Source organism: Triturus cristatus, chromosome 4_1 (genome assembly GCF_964204655.1).
Source record: "Triturus cristatus chromosome 4_1, aTriCri1.1, whole genome shotgun sequence".
Lineage (NCBI taxonomy): Eukaryota > Metazoa > Chordata > Amphibia > Caudata > Salamandridae > Triturus > Triturus cristatus.
Genome location: NC_140585.1, coordinates 938,683,953 through 938,704,121, shown reverse-complemented (window position 1 = coordinate 938,704,121; position 20,169 = coordinate 938,683,953). Strand labels below are relative to the sequence as shown.

Here is a 20,169-nt window from a genome sequence, read left to right as displayed (position 1 = left end):
AACTGGACAAATGCCATCCATTGCTTCATTAAAAGGACAATAACACATACAAAAAGGGCAGCAACAACTCTGACACCAAGTCCTAAAACTTTCGATGAAGTAATAATTACCCCAGAACTGTCTATTACTCACAATAAGGAACCATTTATTCTCTACGATAATAAAAGTAATGAAAAGAGAATAATAATGTTTGGTACAGCACTCGATTTAGTAAAACTTCAGCAAGCTGAAGTATGGATGATGGATGGTACTTTCTCAATATGTCCCAAACCATTATTTCAACTCTATAGTATCCATGGAATACATCATAATTGCAACATTCCCTTTATTTACGCCTTGCTGCCTAACAAACACAATGCAACGTATATGGAAATCCTAAATATAATTAAACAGGAGATCAATGATTTTTTCCCACAAAAAATTATTCTAGATTTTGAACAATCTATGATAAATGCTATACTCAAAACACACCCACATACCTCTATTCAAGGGTGTTATTACCATTTTAATAAATGCTTATGGAGGCACCTTCGAAAATCTACCCTCAGTATAGAGTATGCAAATACCACAACTTTTCAATTTCATATTAAACAACTAATTGCATTAGCCGATGTACCTGTAACAGATGTTGCAGAACATTACATTTTACTACTAGAAAGCCCTTTTTATCAACAACATGAACAACAATTAAGTCCACTCCTGGACTATTTCGAGGACACCTGGGTGGGCAGATTACATAGATCTGGCTATAGGCGACAACACAAATTTCAAATTCCCTGGTGGAACGTACATACTAGCACACTTAACCAACAAGCTAAAACTAATAACGCTATTGAAGGATGGCATAATGCCTTCCAACAAACAAAAGGAATAGTCATACCAACACTACACAAACTAATAACATCACTACAAAAAGAACAAAGCTATCAGGAACTCCGAATGGAGCAACCTATCACGCAACTAAAACCAAAAACTTCTAAACAAACAAAACAAATGTACCAATACCTTCAAGAGCAGGGTAAACTATATCCTAGTACAAGAGGCCTAGAGTACGTAGAAATGATTGCAAAAAGCCTACTATAACATATCCATAAAAATTAATTTAATAACACAATTATTTTACTTCATAGCAGTATATAAAAATTACGAATTATTATCTCACAATTTTAATTAATGTGTGTAATATATTTTTAATGGTAAAATATAATATCTTTACACACATTAATAGTATATGTGAGAAAATAAAACACAACAACAATAAAACATAACATTATTTACCTCCCACAATTAAATAATTTTCTTTAACTTACCATACTTGTTATCTAGATTCAAAATTCCACATCTTGTAAAATAATCCGGAGGGGTTTGAAGAAAATATCTTTAAAATGTTTCCCCAATAAAAAAATAAAAAATACAGCTGTAGTAAAAAATGTAATCCTCTATCGATAAATCCACAATCTGGAAACCATCAAAACCTATGAATAATTTAAAAAAAAGAAAAGCTCCAGGAAAACTGAAAAATTATTTAAGTGTATATAAAATATTAGTTTGTAAAACTAATATACACTTCCATGATAAAAAACCCCAATCTTCCGGCTGCCAAAACTTCTTTAAATTAAATCCTAGGAAATACAAATAAAAACATTCCCACCACACAAAACAACACATAATTCACTTAATAACATTACTACTAGCATTGTACTTTCAAATTAAACACTTAAATTTTTACCTTTCTGCCTGGGCCTCTATTACGTAAATCGAGATAAACTGTCTATAACAAACTATCGTGTATATAACATCATAACATCAATAACAAATCTCTAAGCACTCTAAATAGACTCTAACTACATTCAAAATAACTTTAAAATATAGTTAAAGTAAAGAAATTAAATCTTACCTTACTCGACGTGAAGCAGCTTCCAACCGCGAGCTTCTCCTCTTCCAAATGACCCAAAACAACAGCGTGGTTACAAAAAAGAAGACCCAAACAAATATGGCAGCTCTAAACATAGCACATTAATAAATTTTAATTAATACAAAATTGTTTTCACATATTATACATGTTATTGTATTTAATTTAATAACTACAAATAATATATTATTTTATAAAATGTATTGCATTACTTTAAAAATGTGGAAAATTATAATAATAAATATTATAACACATATAATAATTATTATTATAATTCCATAAAATGCAAAATATGTTGAAAAAATATTTTGTAAACTGTACCAGATTTTTTATGTTATGAAAATATACATCGTCGAAAAAAATTGCAATGTTATACATATGTAATAATTATTATTATTAATATTTAAATAATTAATATTAGTAATTTAAATGTATTATATAATTGTAAAAAGAATAAAATAATGTTTACTTCTCTCAATTGCATTACAAATGTTTAAAATTTATTTTCTTAAAATATTAACAATATATGTGATAATATGAAAAAATAATAAAACAAAACAATTATTGACAATATTTTCTAAAAGTATGTTATATTAAAACATATATAACACTTTTGTAAATGTACATGATCTTGTATCAAAAATTAATTTACAAATGTATTAAAAAATGAAGTCATGTACTGCAATATGTATAATTTATTTTTGTTCTATAATTTATGAAAAAATACTTGTATATTATTTCTGCAATAGTGTAATTATTATTTTGTCATGTATTGTTTTTATATGTAATAAAACATGTTACTTACACTTAACATACTATTCTTCATAATCATATTTTACAAAATTATTATGTCTATTTTATTGTCTACCATTTCATCTTTTATAAATCCAATTTTTTAAATATATATTTATATACATTTGAATGTGTTAAACAATGTATCATACTTTATATTTTATTCTTTATTAATTTCATACACAAGTTTTTTTAATTTATATGTTTATACTAATGAAAAATGTATATAAATGTTTTTAAAATTTTATAATTGTAATTCATCCAAAATGTATTTAACAACTCCACTTAACATAAATACAATTTACATACTAAACACTAAACATAATTAATGTACTATTACCACTCCAATCAAAATTAAATTGAGATAGGTGCTGGACACTGAAGTTAATTAATTTACTATTCCCACTCCAGTCTAAATTAAATTGGGGTAGGTGTTGGACACTAAACTTAATTAATTTACTATTCCCACTCCACTCAGTATTAAATTGAAATAAGTGCTGGACACTAAACTTAATTAATGTACTATTCCCACTCCAGTCAGTATTAAATTATGGTAGGTGCCGGACACTAAACTTGATTAATTTACTATTCCCACTCCAGTCAAGATTAAAATTAAATTGAAATAGGTGCTGGACACTAAACTTAATTAATTTACTATTCCCACTCCAGTCAGGATTAAATTGGGGTATCTGCTGGACACTAAACTTAATTAATGTACTATTCCCACTCCAGGCAGGATTATATTTGGGGTAGGTGATGGACACTAAACTTAATTGATTTACTATTCCCACTCCAGTCAGAATTAAATTGAGGAATATGCTGGACACTAAACTTAATTAATTTATTATTCCCACTCCAGTCAGTATTAAATTGAAATAGGTGCTGGACACTAAACTTAATTAATTTACTATTCCCACTTCAGTCAGAATTTAGGGATCTATTAGGATGGCGGATGGATGGCCGCCTCCGGGCCGGCGGTGGTAACCGCCGAACTGGTGGCAGACAACCGCCCGCGATCGCAACCCTGAAAGCCGCCGGTCCCATTAGAATGGCGGTGACGACCGCGGCGGTGAGAATGTCCTCCAGCCACTTTTCCGTCGGTACCAGTCCGCACGCATGCCTAGCGCCAGGAACTGGACCGCTACAATAATGCCGGTGAAGGGCCAGGCTCCGCTGGCATGATTATGATGCCGGCGGTAGCCAGCTTTTCCCCAGCGGTGGAACCGCCATGGAAAGTCATACGGAGAATGTCTCCGGGACCCATTGCGGGCTCCCAATGTGCTGGGGGTGTGTGTGGGTGCACTGGGGTTACCCATGGTACCCCATACATGTCCCTGTACCAGGTGGCAGGCACTGTGCAGTGCCTGCCACGCAGTGCAGTAACATGCATGACATGCTCCTTTTCACACCGCAGCGGTGCTGCTGGCAGCAGCAACCGCCGCAATATTAATCACCAGAATCCGACCGACACGGTCGGATTTCGACTGCGGAGCATCCTAATTGGACCTAATAGTGTTTTACTATTCCCACTTCAGTCAGAATTAAATTGAGATAGGTGCTGGAAACTAAACTTAATTAATTTACTATTCCCACTCCACTAAGGGGCCGATTCCGATTCCGGCCGCAAAACGTACCGACCGACATGGACCCGGACTGGAGACCGACCGGCACGGACCGGCGCCGTATGACCCGTGCCGTACAATGCAACGCTTGTGAATTACAACCGACACATACGGAATACAAGCCGTACGATCGAGCCGTAGGGAAAATAGTGATTCGGTTGGAAAACCGATGCGAGTTGCGCCGACCGACACGTACCCGGAATGAACCCGACCGACACGTACCCGCGATGTCCGATCCACGCAGTACGATGCAATGCATGTAAATCCAGACCGACTTGCACAGAGACCAAGCCGCACGACCGACTCGCACAGAAAACAGGGCCCTCAAGCAATAGAGATCTCCGCGACCGACGCGTATGAAACACAGAAGAAAGTCAGCGTGAACGAGGAGGAGAAGCCTGCACGAGCCAACAACAGCGTCCGTCTTGGTCAGGAGAACGTCTTCTTCATGCCTAGAAAACCCAAAGGAAAAAAGACAAAAAAGGACCAAACAAGCAATGACAAAGCCAATAAATATTAAAAAAAACTGGGACAAAGACACACCCACAACTCCACCTATATAAAGGACATCAATCACTACCATGATCCTTTGAAATAGGAGACAACAGCCAGCAGCAAACACCATCACACAGCAACCACAGACACACTCACAACTCACACACCATTAGCACCTCACCAAAAGCACACACACATACAGCTAGCAAAATCAACACTAACCCACCCTCACTTGCACCCTCACACACACATCACTCACCACCACCACCCATCACCATGCCCCCAAAGAAGAATCCAAAGTTCACAGATAGTGAGTTAGAAGTGCTGGTAGACGAGATCATCAGAGTAGAGCCACATTTGTTTGATACATTGGTCCAAAGGACCCCCATGTCACAGAAAACCAAGATGTGGGCGAGGATTGTGGACAAGGTGAACGCACAAGCACCAGCAAGGCGCACAAATGATGATATCCAGAACATCAAGTGGCACACAGACACACTCATACAGCAACAGAGCAGCCACAACGCATCCAGGCTAACTCCATACATTAACATAACAACCCTGGAAACTCACATTCAGGTGAAGAAGTTGTTGATGAGCTGTGAGCTAGCGTCACCCTCATCCTTATCATCACTGGCATCGTGGCCCAGGCCGGGATCTTCCACAGGTGGCGGAGGTTGGTCATCGTCATCCTGGATGAGAGGCACCTTCTTCCGCACTGCCATGTTGTGTAGCATGCAGCATTCAAGGATAATTTTGCACACCTTTGCAGGCTCATATGGGAGGGCCCCTCCGGTCTTGTCCAGGCAGCGAAAGCGGCTTTTCAGGAGGCCGAATGTCCGCTTAATCACCCTCCTGCTCCGACCATGTGCCTCATTGAAGCGCATCTCGGCTGGTGTGACAGGGTTCCTGAGGGGTGTCAGCAACCACGGCATGTTGGGGTATCCGGAGTCACCTACACACAAAAAAATGAACAAGTAGCTGAGTTTTGTAGGAGTGCGGAATACAACATTGACAAACACACACAATGATAAACAGTCAGTACACACCGACAAGCCAGGCACGCTGATCTGGCATCTGTGACATCAGCGTTTCAATGCGACTACTCCTCATTATGTAGGCATCGTGCGCAAAACCAGGGAACTGTGCACACACATGTGTGATACATATGTCTGCAAGACATACCACCAGAGCATTGATCGAGTGGAAATGTTTCCTGTTACGCTATGCCTGCTCATGTGCCTGTGGTGGTATCAGGGCCACATGTGTCCCATCAATAGGTCCGATGACTTTCGGCATCCTCCCCAGTGTATAAAAGGCATCCTTTATTTCAGGGATTTCAGCTGAGCTAGGGAACTTGATGGACAGGTCAAGGAAATCCAACATCCCCTCCAAGACATCGCGTACCACACGACTAAACATAGTTTGCGACATCCCACCTGCTGTAGCCACAGTGTACTGGAAGGTACCAGTAGCAAAGATGTGTAGGGCTGCCATCACCTTAACCTCTGGGGTCTGTGCTGTAGGTTATGTCTGGCCAGGTTGCAGATGTGGCGCCAACTGCTCCACCAACTCCTCAATCAGTGGCCTGGTGAAGTGGTACCATTGGATGTAGTCGCGTTGCTGCATGGTTTGAAGGTCTGGGAATGGTTGATGGACAGCTGGTGCCCTGCAGAACAGAGATGAACAAAGGAAGATTGTCGGTTCATCCACCCATGTGGCCATGACCAGGCTCAATATCACATGATACATCATGACATTACACAATGTGCTGAGGTGTGTGCTGTTGGGCATGGACACATATGTCACCTACATGACCATCACCTCACATCTCAATTCCACATGTCCACATAAGTCCCAAGTAGCGCAATGGCCAATCATTTGGCTGTGTCACCCGACCTATGTACTGCTGTGACGTTACAAACACACACCACAGTGACATGTGAGGTATGATGTCTCCCAGGCATCTCAGATCTTTGCCATGCAGATACCCAGGGTCCCTGTATTGCCACATCGACACTGGCATGGACATGGCGTATCACGTACACACCACAAGGCACGCGTGAGTCCCACAGGTAGTGGCCACTGTTGTCCCTGCAGGCCCTACATGTACGTCTCTTTGACACACACACACCATCAAGGTTGATTCATATACCACATGGATGTGGAGACTGTCTCCCATTGGGCACATTGGATCAGACCCATCTGAGACATAACATGCACACAGACTGGGGGTGAACATCTGAATTGTGGCTACAGGTCTCACTGTGACATACATGCCATCGCCCCCAGGACTCAGGGTGTATGTGACATGTTCTAAACATATAAATATCAATGGGGAGGGAATGAGAAGCAGTGATCCATCCGGCTTCCAATGGTAATGCAAAAAATCAAGTACTGGGAGAATGGATCACTTGTCCTGTGCTATCAGGGTCTAAGATCTTAGGAGTCTGTGGAAGAAAACCCTCATATGAGTACACAGGTCGGTGGCGGTGTATCTTGATTCTCCGCCTTCGTGTACTGTCACAGCATCTTCATTGGGTTTCTTTTTGTTAGTATGCTGTCCTCCACCTGGAGGTAGACCAACTGATATTACAGTAGCGTCCAGGTATCAAAAAGGAGAGGGATGTGCAAAGTGCTCATAAGTGGTGAGGTTAAAATTCCCTACTCCACTCTAAAAGCTGCAAAAATTTTTAATGAGAATACGAGTGAAGTGGGAAATTAAAATAAAGGTGATGTTGTGATAGACAGAGTTAATAGTCTATTACATCAGTGAATAAGGTCTGTGAATAAGGTCAACATGTTTCAGCCTTCTCGTGTATTCTTGAGGCTTTCGTCAGGACCAAAAAGTGAAAAGGGGGCCCGTTCTGCCGCCTTTTGTTATGTGATCAGGTGATCACAATTATATTAATTCCTTTGGAGAGTTGTTGACTCTGTAATATAAACAAGATTTTATTGTAATTATTCTACCCTCTTTGCAGCATCAATGATACAGTGACCATTCGTCCTATATAATTGATGGGGCTGTAACAGTAATAATGTAATAATTATCGTGCTTCCAATTAAGCACTTCAAAAAGGAAAATTACGCGCTAAAAACAACTGAGCAGTCAAGGAGAGACTGGCATGTGGGCTACACGAAGAGGAAAGTCATGAGGTTCGCTGGATATCTTGATTATAGTAGCACTTGTGTGGTCATATAGGATATTCGACTGTTAAAACTAACAAACAAATAGACAGTCCGCTTTACTCGTAAGCGTCATATTTTTCAAATCGGTAGTGTATGTTTACCGTGAATAAAGAGGCGCGTACATTTAACCCCTGAACCAAACAAACAACCAATTAATTTGTACGCCAATTCGTAAGGGTCAACATTCCCAGATTAGTATGAGTATAATAATTGTCTCTATTACCTTGCCCAATGTCTTGTATGAGCTTCCTCGGGACTTCAGAGATCAAGAAACCTGTTCCTGTAAGGTTAGATGTTGTTTAGTTAGATGCTCTTACCGCGTTAGTCTTCTGTCTCGTGGTAGCGAGTAGCAAGGGCTTACCGGTTCTTCATCACGCATTGCTTGTGCTGACTCTGATCGCCGTGTCCCGGTTAACGCGGGGCCGCGTATCGGTCGTTTTTACCTGTTTGGGTTTAGAAACTAAGGAGAGACTCTTATTCCTGCATCTGGTTGGCAGAGCGGTTGGCAAAGGTCTTCAATGTTAAGAAAGAAGACTACGGTGCAAGATATAAGTTGGCAATGATCATGTTAGTGGTTAAAGAGAACTAATTAATTACGAAGCAAATTCAAAAGTTTCAGAATTAGCGATACGTTTAAAGGAGTTGTGTAAATGAGATCGCTGTTATGGTAAAGGAGGGATGAAATTCTCCAAGGTTTATTTTCAAAAGCTTATTTTCAAAAGTTATCTAGTGTTATTATGAAGGATTATTATTTTGTTTTTTAAGGTTCTTTTTCAGTACTTATTCTTTTACAGAGACTATTCTTTTTACAGGTGATAACGTGATGTAGGATACATGGATGGTTTCTATCCTCTTCTCTCAGACTGGCATCTGATAGTATCATCTCATTCATAATGTCACGCCAGTGTATGCCATGGGATAAAATCATTTAACCCTTCAATATCTGTTTTAAGGCGATGTACCCAGCGCTGTTCTTTTTCGAATAAGATGCGTTCAGCGTTGTTTGTTGTTGCTGACAGGGTTTCTGAGACGTAACTGCAGTACCATTGGAGACTACAAGGACCAAGCTAAAGCTCTGGAAATAAAACTACACCAACGTGATTACCCTGACAGAATTATTAAAAAGTGCCAAAAGAGAGCACGCAATCAAGCGAGGGAGAGTCTTCTTGAAGTAACACCTAAAACACCACCTGCAGACCTTCTAACATGTGTCACAACTTACAACACGTCAAGCAACACTGTGAAGAAAATAATAAATCGCAACTGGAGGATTCTAACCTCAAATACCCTCCAATGGCCCAAACCTAGGTTTGCCAACAAAAGGACACGTAACCTGAAAGATCAGTTGGTACATACCAGACCAGCCTCAATCAAGAAAAAAGAGAACATAACATCACTCTGGAACATGAGTCCCATTACGGGCCATTATCCATGTGGGTCATGTGTCGTATGCAAGCTCACTACAGCCACAAAAAAACTTGATTTGTTACCTAACTTCACATGGACCCTCAGACATCACACGAACTGCAATACCAGCCACGTGATATACATGATCACCTGCCCATGCCAAAAGAGGTACATTGGTATGACATGCCGTAAAGTCAAACTCCGCATAGGAGAACACAAGAGCAATGTGAACTGCAAGAGAGCAACGACAAAAATGAGTAAACATTACATAGAGCATAACCACAATTCAGAAGATCTCAGGTGGGTAGTACTAGAAACCCTGTCAGCAACAACAAACAATGCTGAACGCATCTTATTCGAAAAAGAACAGCGCTGGGTACATCGCCTTAAAACAGATATTGAAGGGTTAAATGATTTTATCCCATGGCATACACTGGCGTGACATTATGAATGAGATGATACTATCAGATGCCAGTCTGAGAGAAGACGATAGAAACCATCCATGTATCCTACATCACGTTATCACCTGTAAAAAGAATAGTCTCTGTAAAAGAATAAGTACTGAAAAAGAACCTTAAAAAACAAAATAATAATCCTTCATAATAACACTAGATAACTTTTGAAAATAAGCTTTTGAAAATAAACCTTGGAGAATTTCATCCCTCCTTTACCATAACAGCGATCTCATTTACACAACTCCTTTAAACGTATCGCTAATTCTGAAACTATTGAATTTGCTTCGTAATTAATTAGTTCTCTTTAACCACTAACATGATCATTGCCAACTTATATCTTGCACCGTAGTCTTCTTTCTTAACATTGAAGACCTTTGCCAACCGCTCTGCCAACCAGATGCAGGAATAAGAGTCTCTCCTTAGTTTCTAAACCCAAACAGGTAAAAACGACCGATACGCGGCCCCGCGTTAACCGGGACACGGCGATCAGAGTCAGCACAAGCAATGCGTGATGAAGAACCGGTAAGCCCTTGCTACTCGCTACCACGAGACAGAAGACTAACGCGGTAAGAGCATCTAACTAAACAACATCTAACCTTACAGGAACAGGTTTCTTGATCTCTGAAGTCCCGAGGAAGCTCATACAAGACATTGGGCAAGGTAATAGAGACAATTATTATACTCATACTAATCTGGGAATGTTGACCCTTACGAATTGGCGTACAAATTAATTGGTTGTTTGTTTGGTGGTTCAGGGGTTAAATGTACGCGCCTCTTTATTCACGGTAAACATACACTACCGATTTGAAAAATATGACGCTTACGAGTAAAGCGGACTGTCTATTTGTTTGTTAGTTTTAACAGTCGAATATCCTATATGACCACACAAGTGCTACTATAATCAAGATATCCAGCGAACCTCATGACTTTCCTCTTCGTGTAGCCCACATGCCAGTCTCTCCTTGACTGCTCAGTTGTTTTTAGCACGTAATTTTCCTTTTTGAAGTGCTTAATTGGAAGCACGATAATTATTACATTATTACTGTTACAGCCCCATCAATTATATAGGACGAATGGTCACTGTATCATTGATGCTGCAAAGAGGGTAGAATAATTACAATAAAATCTTGTTTATATTACAGAGTCAACAACTCTCCAAAGGAATTAATATAATTGTGATCACCTGATCACATAACAAAAGGCGGCAGAACGGGCCCCCTTTTCACTTTTTGGTCCTGACGAAAGCCTCAAGAATACACGAGAAGGCTGAAACATGTTGACCTTATTCACAGACCTTATTCACTGATGTAATAGACTATTAACTCTGTCTATCACAACATCACCTTTATTTTAATTTCCCACTTCACTCGTATTCTCATTTAAAAATTTTGCAGCTTTTAGAGTGGAGTAGGGAATTTTAACCTCACCACTTATGAGCACTTTGCACATCCCTCTCCTTTTTGATACCTGGACGCTACTGTAATATCAGTTGGTCTACCTCCAGGTGGAGGACAGCATACTAACAAAAAGAAACCCAATGAAGATGCTGTGACAGTACACGAAGGCGGAGAATCAAGATACACCGCCACCGACCTGTGTACTCATATGAGGGTTTTCTTACACAGACTCCTAAGATCTTAGACCCTGATAGCACAGGACAAGTGATCCATTCTCCCAGTACTTGATTTTTTGCATGTTCTAAACATATCCAACCTGCAACTGTGTCCATGACTCATGCCCATTACTGTACATTTGCACATCACAGTGGTAATGTACACAACACACTAAGGATTCTGCCCCCATGAACACGTGCACAGCCTGGGAGTGGCTGAACAAAAGTGACACACAACAAACCAAATGTTGCCCCCCAACACTCAGGGAATCCAGCCTTACATGCCATGGCACACTGTGTGGCCATTGCTGTAGTGTGGTAGGTGTGCACAGGTGTCCCTGGCAAGTAATTGTGTGTTGAATCCATCAAATAGTCACACCAATGAGGTCCGACGCGGGTGACAATGCGTACGCATTGCACGGTTCATGACCGAGCCGTGCGTACGCTTTGCCATTGACTGCAATGAGGCCCGACACGGGTGACTATCATGCATGCGCGTCGGGTAGGCATGGTCCGAGACAGTCGTTCGCCTTGGCCATTGATTCGTATGGAGACGGGTGCATGTGTATTTTCAAAAATACGCGTTGTAGTCAGTTGACCGAGCCGGGTGCACTCATTGGCTCTGGACTGTCATGGAGACGGATGCGGATTCAAAATTTGTACGAGTTGTGCGCTGGAAATTCAGTTGGATGACTACAACAATGTTGCAATAACTAGTGTTTCATGAAGGTAAAGATTTTGAATGACGTGGAAGACGTGTACGAGTCATACATTTCCATGGATTGGCCAGATTCATAGAATGCAACCGTGTTGGACCTATCACTAGGACACAGACTCTGCCTCTGCAGTACAGATATAAGGCTGGCTGGCCCCCAGGGAGCTCACTTGCCTGCACTACATGCTACTGGACCACATCCCTTCTACCACTGCTGCTGTCTCTGCATCCTCTGGCTCCTGCTATGGCACGTACTCTGGAGAGGGCCCCAGCCTTCACTGAGGAGGAGAACCAGACCCTGCTGGATGGGCTCCTTCCACAGTACAGCAAGCTGTATGGGAAACCAGGGGAGAAGGTGAATGTGCAGTCCACTGCCTTCTTAATTGCGCGTGTTGTCTGACTAGCAGTACTAGCAGTGTGTACACCAGGGGCAAGCATTCTCACTGACTGCCTTCATCCCCCAAAGTGTGTAGGTACATATAATGAACAGGGGTTCTGCTGCTAAAGTGCATTAGTGCAAGCTTAAACATCCCATGCATTGTTAACATGTCAGACATGCAGGTTATTTGTCCTCTCCCATGGTTACACTACCTGTGTAACTCATTTTCCTTTGTGATGATGACGTGTATATCCAAATGTGTGCAGCACAAATATGGGGCATGTGTGTTAATCGACTTTTAACTTTGTCATCCTCACAGGGTGATGCCCACCAGAAGCAGGAGATATGGCTGACCATCGCCCGGGCAGTTCGTTTGGTGGGGGTCTACAAGCACCCAATCCGCTACTGCCAGAAGAGGTGGCAGGACCTTCCGGGCTGTACCCGAAGGATCGCAAGAGTCCAGCTGAAGCTGTCACCTTTACGCAGGAGGGGCTGACACTGGACCCTGACCCCCCACATGCTCCACATCCTGGCGGTGGTCTTCCTGGACCTGGATAGGCAGCTGAAGGCCAGACAGCAGCAAGGAGGGGGAAAGTCCATGCCTAATCTGTGTACTATGTCTGACATGCTAATTGCATTCTTTTGGCCTGGTCATACTTCCACATTAGGTAGGTCTTGTAGTCCAATACTCAGGTCCCTCAATTGTGTGATGCACCCTCCTCATCTCTTCCACAGGTGCGGCCCCTACAGTCTGTTGCTTGTGTCATTAGGGCACTGAGTTCCTGCAGTCAGCTATACTTCAGCTTCCGGACAGCATCTGTTTCCGTGACTCTGTTGTGTGTTTCATGGGTGGTTCAATTGTTTGCCCAATGCCTGGGATCTGACATGTGATCTGTGTGTGCCCTTGATATGTGTTCCAATTGCTGGTGTGACTCGCCACATTTGGCTGGGGTATTTCAAACAAACCCATGCAGCAGGGAACTCCAATTTGTGGGCCACAGGAGTATGTATTTAAAGTATGTCACACTTGCTTAGCCACCTGACTACTGTCCAGGGCCAAACACTGTTTCATGTAGACCTGGGCAGTCATGCCTCCTCAAGGGCATTTAGAAACACTCTGTAATCCCACTCCTGTGTATCAACTTACAGGTTGTGTTTAGTGACATGTGCCTTCAAGTGTCTGTCTCTGTGTCATTATGGTGTGTCTTCCTGTTATGTACACCTGGGGTCTCCATGATTTAGAGGGTCAGCAGAACATCTGAGATGTGACTGTGAGAGACAAGACCTGTGTGACATATAGGTGTGTGATCATCTGACAATGCACAATGGTGTATTCAACTGTGTACTTCAGGCAGCTAGGTTACATGCACGGCAGACTGTGATGTGCTAATGTACAGGGAGTTGTGTTTGCAGAGACTCATATGTCTGATTTACATGATGTGGGGTCTTCTGGGTCCTTGATATGTTGTTTGCAGGGGATGGGCAAGTGCACTTGTCATCTGCAGAGTTAGCTTTACCCCTGAGCTATGATTGTGGTACAGTGCATACTGTTGTTGCCTGGATGCCCTGCCCCTGTGACAGGAGACAGTGTTGACTGACTTCCCAGGCATGCCAGTGCCATGGCATTTAATTTGCTATGAGTGATCCTGCATTGTGTTCAAGTGTGCATCTTGCACCCCATTGTGGCATTGACTATCAGGACATGAGAACATCATAGTCTGTGTTGTTGGTATGCATCACAAGCATGTGAAATGAGTCTCTGTCCATCCCTTCATCCGGACACCTGTGCTGAGTCAGTGGCAACAGATGTGCTGTGTGTGTAGTGACATACTCCTACATGTTCACTTGCATGTCCAACTAATGTGTGGGGGTGCATGTCGGGACATTGGGGTATTAGCATCCAACATGCAACTGACATATGGGTGCAAGTCAAAGGAGGGATATGTGTGCCATGGTTGATGTTGAGAATGACAATTGGCTTATTCTAAACAGTGTTGGCACTTTGAGCAGTGTGCAGCTGATGATGCCAGGGCTTGCCCTGTGATGTGATGTACTCACTGTGGTGTGTGCAGTCAGTGCAGGTGACTGATGTTGTTCTCTTTCTTCCTATTCCTATCCAGATACATCCACGGCCACAGGAGGGGACAGCTCCATGGACCAGGAGGAGCCACAGAGCCTGACAGGGATAGAAGGAGAGGAGTCAGGGGGACCCAGTGGCACGGAGGGCGAGTGGAGCCACACCGAGGAGTCGTCAGCACCATCCACCCCAGCTGAGGGCCACAGCAGCTCTGAGGATGACTCCCTTGTGGAGGCGGGTGTCAGCAGCCACCAAACCCCAGTTAGTGAGGCTGTCCCCGCCACCGCCCCACCACAACCATCACCACCCTCCCATCGGCTCCCATCCCAGAGGTCCGTGGAGGCTCCCGTGTTCATGAGCATGTCTTCTTTGTGCCAGGTACCGCACCCCCTGCACATGTGTCCCCTGCTGCCCTGAGTGAGGAGTCTGTGGACTTACTTAGACAGACCCATGTAGGGCAGACATCGATACAGAGTGTCCTCCATGCACACACCACTCTGTTGATGCAACTGGTGTCATTCATGGAGGGCATTTCATTGGGCATGTCTGCCCTACAGAGGACCAATCAGTCTGTGGCCTCCTCCCTGACGGCAGCAGTGTCCCTCCTCCAACAGTCCCACACCCCTCCTACCCCTGCACCACCCACGATTCCTAGCAGCCTACCTGTCCCAAGCACACACACACCTGCACATTCTTACAAAGCCACAGACACGGGCAGCACACAAACACCCAAACCAAGGGCTAGACGTGCACACAAGCAGGCGCAGGAGACTGATACCACACTCACAGGGGATGGTTTGCAGACACACACACAGTTATCCACAACCACTCCGCAGTCCTCCGTAACCTCTCCCTCCCAGCCCCCTTCCCTTGCCTCACCTGCAACCCCATCTCCACAAAAGCTCTTCCTCTATGACCTTGGCCTCTTCCCCACCGACCCAGCAAATCCAGATTACAAGGGGAAGAGGAAGTCCCCACACAGAGAGGGGAGTGCCCCTCACACCTGGACACCCTCCCCCAGGCACAGTCAGACTGAGGCCCCCACCCGCAAGTCCCCCCGGTACAGGAAGAGCAAGACCCCACCGCCACCGCGCAGCTCCAAGGCAAAGTCTCCGTCCTCCATCCCCCAGGCCACCACTCCAGAGGTTCCCCCGCAACACCCTGCCCTGGGTTCCCCCACCCACAGATACACCATCCCCGTAATGCTGAGGCCCTCCCCCCTACCACTTGCTCCTCCACACCTAGTCAGATGGTTAGTGCCACTGATGTGGGGACCGTGTCCCCCCCTCTGTCCTGCCGACCTCACCTGCACCCCATTCTGCTCACATGGATTTAGGCACTGCAGTGGAGTCCATGACCACCCCGTCTGACTTGGGCACTGCAGTGGGGACCCAATCCACTCCATCTGATCTGCCCACTGAAGTTGTGCCGGCACCCACCCCATCTGACTTGTGCCCCACAGTTGTGACTGCACCCACCACTTCAGTCAGCTCCACTGCAGTTGCAAGTGACTCCCTGCATCCACCACCCCTTCACTGCCTCCTTCTGCTGCGCCCTGTTCCTGACCCTGCGGTGCCTGGCCTGCCCCCATGTATGCTCCTCGAGGGGATGTCCCCTGTTCTTACCAGTGCAGGCAAGCAACGTGTGACAGTTGTCACTCAAGTTCACTCCTTGTCATTTGCTAATGGGCTGGCCATTGGCCTTTTGTTTCAATGGCAGTTTAAATTTTCATATGCTGAATAAAGCTTTTTTCTTTATTGTCGTGAACTTGATTTAGCTGTACATTAGGTTGATGATGTTTAGCATGTCCTTGCACCTGTAATGCTTGGTTTCCAATGTTGAATACTGAGGTGTTGATGTGAGGTACTCCATGTGGTCCATGAGATATGTGTCCTATTCTGGTCGGTATCCATGTCATCCTTTGCAGCTAACTGGGTGTGTCATGATCAACAATTTGTGGACATCTCTGTGAACATTTCATTTGCATGGTCACATCTGTGGCTTGCACCCATGCACATATGATGTGCTTCCCATTGTCCAATTTGTCTATTTCCCTGAATTTGTGCGCATCACCACTGGACCTATGGGTGTGGGCATCATTGGTATAGGAGCAACTGGGTCCTCTGTGCAACTTGCTAAACATATGTGTTGAGTATGTGCAGATGACTTAGGGGAGACTCACGTACCCAGGCGGTTGTGACCAGAGCCTTCATTGTGTGGTAACTGATGGCTGACTGACCAAGTGTTCTGCTGGCATGAGTGAGACATGCTGTGACTATGTTTGGCACAGCTGGGCTTCCACAGGAGTTGGGTCCCCTCAGGCTATGTCACGGATATGTTGTTCCGTGACATCTCCTGGGCCCATGGTGTGTGTTGTGTGAGCATGTGTGTGTGTGTCCACAACACTTTTCATACACAGGCAGTGTTCCCTTGATATGTTCCTATTGTTTATGCTTGCTGAGTGGTACTGTGTTCATCCCACAACTTTGCCATGGGCTACCAGATGTGTGGGTGCATGACACACTACTGTTAATTGATGTTTCATCATTGGGATTTTTCAGTTCTGTGTTGTGGTGATGTTGTCAGACGCAGATGGGACACAGTCAGGGGTCCCCAAGGCACTTGTTAGTCCGCAATATCATGTAGTTGTCCCTAGGTGATATCTTTCAGTGATTGAGACATGTGTATGTGTGTGTGACTGCTCCCACTTGTCCGGTTCAGGGCTGCAATGTTTGCAGGTGTCAGCATGTGTGCCTTGTGGTTCTCCTTGGCTTCTGCATTGTCCTGGGACTGTGGGAGGTATTTTGAAGGTTACGTGAGCTTTGACATCATGGCCAGGTACTGCATACTGTGCAGTATGTCTGTCATTCACCAGGGTTGTGAACTGTCCTTGTGTGATGAGTCTGTGCACCTTAGTTCCTCCCAACATTCCTGTGTTTGTCATGGGTGCATGTGCAATGTCACCTGTCCATGTGGGCTTCAGAGATGCACATTGTTGCAGTTCAGGGTGTGTGGTGTTGAGGGTGGACTGATGTAAATTTTTGCATGGATGAGCTCCTAGCTCCCGTTTGTCCATGGATGACAGGCCATGCTGAGTGATTTTTGTTTGTGTAGATGTAATGTATGTTTGTGGCACAGGACACATGTCTGGTTTTCACAGTTTGTAAGACATCTACCTTTGTTATCACAAAGGAGGTGTCATGCATGCTTGTGTCACACCAATGTCTGGTCCCTGGGGGTAGTGCTGTTGTGTGTCAGTCTCTTGCTGTGTTAGTTTGTGTTCATTCCAGCTTGTGTCACATGTGTCTGTTGTGCTCCCTCTCATCTCACAATGCCTGATTTCCCACTAAGAAGGTCCCAATGATGGTTTACTTTTGTATGGTACTGTGTCCACATCTGTGTCACTGTGGTTCAGCCCCCCTCATGTGTTGTGTAGTTGCCTGGGGATACTGAGACACACACACACACACACACACACATACACACACACATGTTGTGTCAGATGTGCTGTGTGAGGTTGCCTGTTTGTGTTTGTGCATCTGCATCAGTGCATTGGTATTGCTGTTGTGGGCCATTGTCTGGATGCTGTTTCTGTGATTTTCCCTGCTGTCCCTGTGAGTCATATCACATCGTTGTGCACATTCATCCTGGTTGTTAGGTGCCATTACTGGCATGGAATGGGAGTTTGTGACCTGACACCTACAGTCTACACAGGTTGTTTTGATTAGTGTGTCTATTTTCGATATGTGTTTTTTGCTTTGTGATGGTCACTTCTGCTCTTGTGTCATTGTAAACTGTATGCATTGTCAGCCCCCATGTGTGGTGCTTGTCTGCACATGGCCTAGAGTATGTTTTGTTTTCACAGCACTGTTAGCCTCACCACATCTCTGTGGGTATGGGACACAACCACTAGTTTGCCTCAAAAGTGTTTAATGTGTTGGGACCGGGAATCATACATGCTGTTTGGCATTTGCAGCTTTGACCATGATGACACTTACCTTTTGGTCACTGTGATGAGGGGGGGTTTAGACCCCATCACCACACTGCTCGACATTTGCTGCAGTTTGGAACCCCACACTTAACTTTTGTTCTACACAGGGAGGGGGAGTTATTTTTACATTGACACAGTGCTATAGTGATGCTTGCCTTGTGTAGGCCACACTCATTTGTTTGTCATACATGTGCTGTTAGTTACATTGTATGTTCGAAGTCATAATCACTGTTGTGGGCATTTGTCACAGACTACACACTGTTGTCATGATGTTAGGGGGGATGTATTTTGCTGACATACCTAATGTTGGAGTATGATGGATGTGTGGCGCATCACCCATCCTATGGGTGGGGGTGGCAGGGGTGATGGGCAACAGGTCCCCTATGGGTGGGGGTGGCAGAGGTGATGGGCAAAATAAGCCCTATGAGTGGGGGTGGCAGGGGTGATGGGCAACATAAGCCGTATGAGTGGGGGTGGAATTAGTGATGGTCAACAGGTCCCCTATGGGTGGGGATAGCAGGGGTGATAAGCAACATAAGCCCTATGAGTGGGGGTGGCAGGGGTGATGGGCACAAGGTCCCCTGTGAGTGGGGGTGGCAGGGGTGATGGACAACATAAGCCCTATGAGTGGGAGTGGCAGGGGTGATGGGCAACAGGTACCCTATGAGTGGGGGTGGCAGGGGTGATGGGCAACAGGTCCCCTATGAGTGGGGGTGGCAGGGGTGATGTGCAACCTAAGCCCTATGAGTGGGGGTGGCAGGGGTGCTGGGCAACATAAGCCCTATGAGTAGGGGTGGCAGGGGTGATGGGCAGCATAAGCCCTATGAGTGGGGGTGGCATTAGTGATGGTCAACAGGTCCTCTATGGGTGGGGGTGGCAGGGGTGATGGGCAACATAAGCCCTCTGAGTGGGGGTGGCAGGGGTGATGGGCAACAGGTCCCCTGTGAGTGGGGGTGGCAGGGGTGATGGGCAACATAAGCCCTATGAGTGGGGGTGGCAGAGGTGAAGGGCAACATAAGCCCTATGAGAGGGGGTGTCATTAGTGACGGTCAACAGGTGCCCTGTGAGTGGGGGTGGCAGGGGTGATGGGCAACATAAGCCCTATAAGTGGGGGTGGCATTAGTGATGGTCAACAGGTTCCCTATGGGTGGGAGTGGCAGGGGTGATGGGCAACAGGTCCCCTATGAGTGATGGTCAACCTAAGTCCTATGGGTGGGGGTGGTAGTGGGGCTGGCCATAAAATCCCTGTGGTGGCTTGTTGGTAGTGGCCAGGATATGGATGGATCCCCTGTGTGTGTGTGCCATTTTGCGGGTACGTTTTGTTTGTTTGTGTGGTAGGTGCCTGACTTACCGTCTGCGCCGTCTGTGTCTGTTCCTGATCCGGTCATAGATGAACAGTACTGGGATGACCTGCGGGATGGGATTCATGATGTGTTTGTCTTGTACATGCTGCTTGTTGCTCCGTCTCGTATCCGTTGCAAACTGGTCCGTCTCGTAGCCGTGAATTTGAGCTGTGGCGCGAA

The 20,169-nt window shown here is 44.7% G+C and overlaps 1 long non-coding RNA gene across 4 annotated transcripts in view; it reads left to right on the top strand.

The window, feature by feature from the left end:
- The window catches only part of LOC146855873 (uncharacterized), a 50,991-nt gene extending 34,580 nt beyond the window's left edge, over window positions 1–16,411 (top strand). For 3 of the 4 annotated variants that reach the window (XR_014981408.1, XR_014981407.1, XR_014981409.1), the window contains 2 exons: window positions 12,898–13,246; window positions 14,699–16,342. This is a non-coding gene — a long non-coding RNA (uncharacterized LOC146855873). Of the gene's footprint in view, window positions 1–12,897; window positions 13,247–14,698 lie in introns of all 4 variants that reach the window. The other variant, XR_014981410.1, reaches the window with a different exon arrangement.
- Window positions 16,412–20,169: the final 3,758 nt, after the last annotated feature.